Source organism: Antennarius striatus, chromosome 10 (assembly GCF_040054535.1).
Source record: "Antennarius striatus isolate MH-2024 chromosome 10, ASM4005453v1, whole genome shotgun sequence".
NCBI lineage: Eukaryota > Metazoa > Chordata > Actinopteri > Lophiiformes > Antennariidae > Antennarius > Antennarius striatus.
Window position 1 is genome coordinate 24,289,253 of NC_090785.1, and position 6,454 is coordinate 24,295,706.

Below are 6,454 nucleotides of genomic sequence, written 5' to 3' on the forward strand. Positions count from 1 at the left end.
GAGTCTTTAGTCTTCCTCAAAATCAGAAACCCTTCATTACAGCATGTGGTTACTAATTAATATGTCTTGACTGTGGCCTGGATGCTGAGAGCATCATCCACCTCCCATTGATACTGACGTCTCCTAGGATACGATTGGATACCATCGTCCAACCAGCGGCTGCCCAGGGAGGCAGGATGTGTAGCGCTTTGCTAGCGTGTTCTGGCTAATGGAAAAGGTAGCTAACCTTCAACACATATCAATGGTTTCTATGGGGGACTCATTGATATTAGCTTAACACATCAACTTATTCAATAAGCACAACTGTTTAATAAAATTAAGAACTATTTAGAACCATAAAAAAAGGAGTTCAGATTAGAAACATCAAAATATCACCGTGCATTTTCACTAAAGAAGGGTTTGGTGAGTGAGCACATGAGACTGGTGGGATTCAGTACCTCCAAAACGTTTAAGAATCACTGATCTACATATAATCTACATATAATCTGTATATGTATATAATGTATTTAAACAGTATGTATAATCGATGTATAATTATAATTAGCCCCGGCTCCTACAGGACAAACTGACCTCCATGGCTGTGGACCCCTACCTCATGAGCTGGATTACAGACTACCTAACGGACAGACCCCAGTACGTCTGTATGGGGGACTGTTTGTCTTCTATGGTGACCAGCAGCACGGGGGCGCCACAGGGGACCGTTCTCTCCCCCATTCTCTTCACCCTCTACACATCAGACTTCAAGCACAACTCGGATACATGCCACATACAGAAGTACTCTGATGACACTACAATTGTGGCATGTATCCGGGAGGGTGATGAGGGGGGGTAACGGGCATTGGTGGCTGACTTCGTGGAGTGGTGCCAACAGAACCAGCTCCAGCTCAACGTCTCCAAGACGAAGGAGATGGTTCTGGATTTCCGGCGGGCACCTCCCTCTCCACAGCCGTCGATCATCAAAGGCAGTGAGGTGGGGGTGGTAGGAAACTATCAGTACCTGGGACTGCAGCTAGACAGCAGACTGGACTGGTCACTCAACTGGGACTGTGTGTACAAGAAGGGGCAGAGCAGGATGTACTTCCTGAGGAGGCTGGCCTCCTTCAACATCTGTCCTAAGCTCCTTCTCATGTTCTATCAGTCCGTAGTCTCCAGTGTGCTGTCATACGCCATTGTGTGTTGGGGCGGGGGGCCAGGAAAAGAGATATGGACCGTCTGAACAGACTCATCCGCAGAGCGGGCTCAGTGGTCCGGCTGAGCCTGGACTCTGTGGAGACGCTTCTGGAGAGCAGGACCATGTCTAAATTCAGGGCCATCATGAACAACACCAGCCCCCCCCTACACACCACCTTCTCCCAGCAGAGGAGCACCTTCAGCGACAGACTGCTGTCACACAGCAACCTCCACAGAGAGGCTGAGGTCCTCCTTCGTGCCCCGTGCCATCAGGGGGTACAATGACTCTCTCAGGTGGAGCGGGGGGAGGTGGCGAGGTCAGCACGGGGTTAAATGGATTTAATTTAATTTTATACTGTTTATATTTTAGTTATAGTTTAGTATATAAGTCCTGTTAGAGCTACATGTGTCTGTTAGTGTAGTGTCTGTCTTGTGGTATGTCCTGTGATGTCAGTTTCTTTTTCTCATGGTGTTTTTCCAGTATTTATTCGCTATGTAATGCCTGAGCAGTGGATATGTACAATTTACAAATACAAAATATCTATCAATCTATCTATCTATCTATCTATCTATCTATCTATCTATCTATCTATCTATCTATCTATCTATCTATCTATCTATCTATCTATCTATCTATCTATCTATCTATCTATCTATCTATCTATCTATCATTTGTGTATGTGTGTGTGTTTGTGCATTTAAAAGGACTGTTGATGTTAGTAATTATGATCAGGATTTGGTAGATGGGTGAAGGATGCTGCATTCAGTGTTTGAACATGTGTGTGTTTGAACATGTGTGTGTTTGAACATGTGTGTGTTTGAACATGTGTACATACACATGTCATACAGCTATGTTTCCATATGCTGGCACACGTCCTTGTGTTTACTGCATTATTTCCTATAAAGTCATCTGTCAGGACCGAGGAGGACAGGCTGGTGAGCAGATGTGCAGGAAACAGCAGCATCTCCATAATTAACTACACTGCCTGCAAAAATCAATTGACTGGTCTAATGAATGCTCGTAACGTGACTCAGACAAACACAATGAGCTGCAGGGAGGGGCTCCATCTCACTCCCTTCAAACAAAATGTTCTAATGCAAATACAACTGCAGAGATCCATTTGTCTTCACGCAACATCATGTTTTTAAGTACTTGATAAATACTTCTCTGCTGGTGCCCTGCAGAAACCGTTCAGTTAGTGATCATTCATTACTACGTGATAGAATCCTATCTGAGTGGGGGGCGCTGCTGCTTTATAAAGGTGTCTATAGACCAAATCAATCATGACAACTTTGGTTATCCTCAGTTATTCCTTGTGGTGTATGGTGGACAAAGTGAAGTTAATTTAGAGACAAACAGCAGATGTAGAGAATAGTTTATATTCCAACATGAATTATTGGCTTCGGCCAGTATTATCTCCGTCATTGGTTGAAGCCATTGTATCCTCAGTGTATTAGTGTGTTCTGCTTCAGCACATTGACAGGAGATTTGCTGTTCGACATTTTCAAAACGACTATTTTAAATTAAAATCTTTTCTCGTTCGTTGCCGTGGGAGAGTCATCTGTCATCCTTCTCTCAATGCTTTTATGTCGTGGCTCACAAAGAACGAGCTGCAGGCGACGACTGCATCTCATCCTATTAAAAGGACAAAAATACTGTCTTATCCTCGAGTGTCAAACCACTAATAGCCTCTTCCAACTGAATAATAAAACAGGCACTTTTTTATTTATTTACCATCGTCTGAGTCGGGGTACGCTCAGTTCCTTTTCTAAATTGTTCATTTGCTGTTGACAATAAATAGGTTTCATTTCCAGAGGAGCGTTAAATAAGCTCAGATGCCAAATATCAGCTAGTCTTAGAGCTTCATAACTGGGGGGTGGGACAGAGACAAGACTTTTTTTTTCTTTTTGTGAACTTGGGAATAAATACTTTTGATTGGCTTTAATGGTTTTATCATCTACCTCCATACTAATGTGAGAAGTTGGACCGCCTCACTCATCACAACCTGTTTTTAGATGTGTTCTGCTTGCTGGTAATATTTAGGGGCCATTCTCTGGATCGATCAATCCTTTTGACTCAGCTGGATACCAGGACAACCGATCAATATGGGATTCAGATCAATATGTGATTCAGATATCTGGCTGTGTTGCCACTTTAAAGTGATCTGGCGGAGAGGGAAAGTAGTCGCCCAGTGGAGGCACGCCGAAGGCGTCTGGATCCCAAAGGAGGAGAACTCTAGCAACATTGAGCAGCTTCGTATAATCTCAGCATTGAGAGCAAGATTTTCTTTAAGATTTTGTTCCAACGGCTAACAGAGTTCCTCTTGAAGAACGCCTACATAGATACCTCTGTCCAGAAAGGAGGAGTTCCAGGAGTACCTGGGTGCCTTGAGCATTCAGGAGCGGTGACGCAGTTGATCCGCGAGGCAAGGGAAAGCAAAGGAGACTTGGCAACCCTTTGGCTTGACTTATCCAACGCATACGGATCTATCCCACACAAGCTTGTTGAGACAGCACTGACAAGACACCATGTTCCTGCGAAATTCTGCAACCTCATCATGGACTATTACAACGACTTTAGCACAAGAGTATGCCCTGGAAAAGGGCATAATCACTGGCTGTACAATCTCGGTTTCACTCTTCTTATTGGCCATGAACATGATTGTTAAGTAGGCCGAAGTCGAATACAGAGGGCCCAAGTCAAGATCAGGGACCCGGCAGCCGCCCATAAGAGCCGTTATAAATGACTTAACAGTGATGTCTACATCTGTTCCTGGGTGCAGGTGGCTCCTTCAGGGGCTTGAGCAGCTGATCTCATGGGAAGTCCAGGTCTCTGGTCCTGAAAAAAGGTAAAGTGGCCAACCATTTCTGCTTTACGCTGGGAGGTATCAAGATACCAACAGTGACTGAAAAGCCCGTCAAAAGCCTGGGTAAAATCTTTGACAGCTCCCTGAAGGATGAAGTGGCAGTAACGCAGACAAAGAGTGTCTTGTCATCGAGGCTTACAGCCTTCAACAAATCCGGTCTCCCAGGAAAATTCAAGGCCTGGATGTACCAGCATGGAGTCCTGCCTAGAATAATCAGGCCCCTGTTAGTCTACGAGGTACCAGTACCAACGGTAGAGGCAGTAGAAACGACCATCAGCCAGTTTCTCAGGAGATGGCTGGGGCTCCCTCAGTCCTTAAGCAGCATTGCCCTGTATGGTCATTACAACAAGCTGCACCTCCCCTTCAGTGGACTAACAGAGGAGTTCAAAGTCACCCGCTCCAGAGAGGTGATGATGTCCAGGGACTCCGCAGACACAAAGGTGGCCTCAGCAGGGATCCTTGTCAAGACTGGGAGGAAGTGGCAAGCAAAAGAAGCCGTCAGCAGAGCAGAGGCAAGGCTGATGCATAAACCTTGGTCGGAACCGTGGCAATGCGAAGGGCAGGCCTTGGCAGTTTTCCCAAGCCACTCTACAACCGTGTCTGTGGAAAGGAGAAGTGCCAACTGGTCCAAGATGAGATCTGCACAGAGGTGGAGGAAGAACGCTGCAGCAAGATGGTCGGCATGCCCATGCAAGGGGCGTGGACTAGGAAGGAGCATGTGGATCCTCGCAAACTCACCTGGGCAGAGCTCTGGAGAGCTGAACCTCTGCGCACAAAGTTTCTCATACAATCCGTCAACGACATTCTCCCAAGTCCCGCCAATCTTCACATCTGGGGCCTGGCAGACACTCTGGAGTGCAAGTTATGCCAGAGGAGGGGCACCATGGAGTTGCTGCCCAAAGGCATTAGGAGAGGGGCGGTATCGCTGGCGCCACGACCGAGTTTTAAAATCCTTGGCGGATTCCATCTGCACAGCGATACAGAACAGCAAGGCCTAAGTCGCCCTGAAGCAGCCAATCACGTTTGTTAAAGCGGGTCAGAAGGCAAACCACCAGCGAAACTCTTCAGGAGGGCTCCTCGCACCGCTCGTGATTGGCTGCTACTAGTTGACCTGGGAAGGCAACTTAAGTTCCCAACCAACATAACTACCACTTCACTCCGCCCAGACATGGTGTTAACATCGGAGTGTACCAAGCAAGTGGTCATATTGGAACTGTCTGTCTCATGGGAAGATGGATTGACGAGGCAAATGAGCGCAAGAGGGCCAAATACGGCTGGAAAGCCCGCTGTGAGCCCATTGAAATCGGGTTCAGAGGTTTTGCTGGTCATTCACTCCAGAGAGTGTTCAAACTCCTTGGAATTAGAGGACGACAGTCAAGGAGAGCCACCAAGAACATCTTTGAGCCCGCAGAAAAGGCCTTGCGGTGGCTGTGGATCCGTGGGGTGGATCCGTGATGCACTACTTGGACACAAGCCGGGGAGTAATCGCCCCCGGCTGGGTCGCCCGGCCGAGGATGTCTGATTATTAAAGACCCGAAACACCCAATGAACTCAGGTTCATCACTGATGACGTGTCCAAGTATCACCGTAAGGTGTATTGAAGAACTACGAGCGGTGTGGGGATCAAAATAAAAAAGTCCCTTCAGATGTACAGGTAAGTTCCCCTGAGAGTTATTTTGAATAAGAACCAAAATGATAAATGTCTGTGATCCATCAGGGAAAGTATTGATCATTAAATGAGTCATGAACAGATTAGTTAGAACCATTTTGCAATTCTACAACTTTTGTTTCCATGGTTACAATGTTTTCACCAAACAATGATAAATTCACAGGACTGCTGTAACAATGTATGGATTGCTTATGTTCATGTCATCTCCATGTGAACCTGGAGCGTGTGTGGACTGTAGGCTGAGTGTTCACACAGCATGAGGAATAGTCCAGATTCATAACGATTATGCTAACAAGATGAATTTGGCACCTTATATCATCAAGTACTGTACATCCAAGGACACCACATAGGAATATTTCTTCATTTGCAGCGCTGGAACTGCTGTCTTTCATATGATTGGATGCAACATTTGATTTAATAGTGTGCCAGTACAGAATCTAACAGCCCAAATGCAGGCAATCCAGCTCGACCTTTGTGTCATCCTGAATAAAAACTGTCATAAAATAGAAGTAACTCATCATCTGCATACGTATAATATCTGTCAACCTCACAGTGGACGTTCTGCTTAACCCCTGTCTGTCCCTGACGCTCCGGTCCAGTCAGTCCTTCAGGTCTCACACACACACACACACACACACACACACACACACACACACACACACACACACACACACACACACACACACACACACACACACACACACACACAAAAGTTACACTATTTTTGCCTTTCAATTTATTTGGATGT

The 6,454-nt window shown here is 46.0% G+C and overlaps 1 pseudogene; it reads left to right on the forward strand.

Annotated features, from left to right (window-relative positions):
• Positions 1–1,114: 1,114 nt before the first annotated feature.
• On the forward strand, positions 1,115–5,559 carry LOC137602300 (uncharacterized; annotated as a pseudogene).
• The last annotated feature ends 895 nt before the right edge of the window (positions 5,560–6,454 follow it).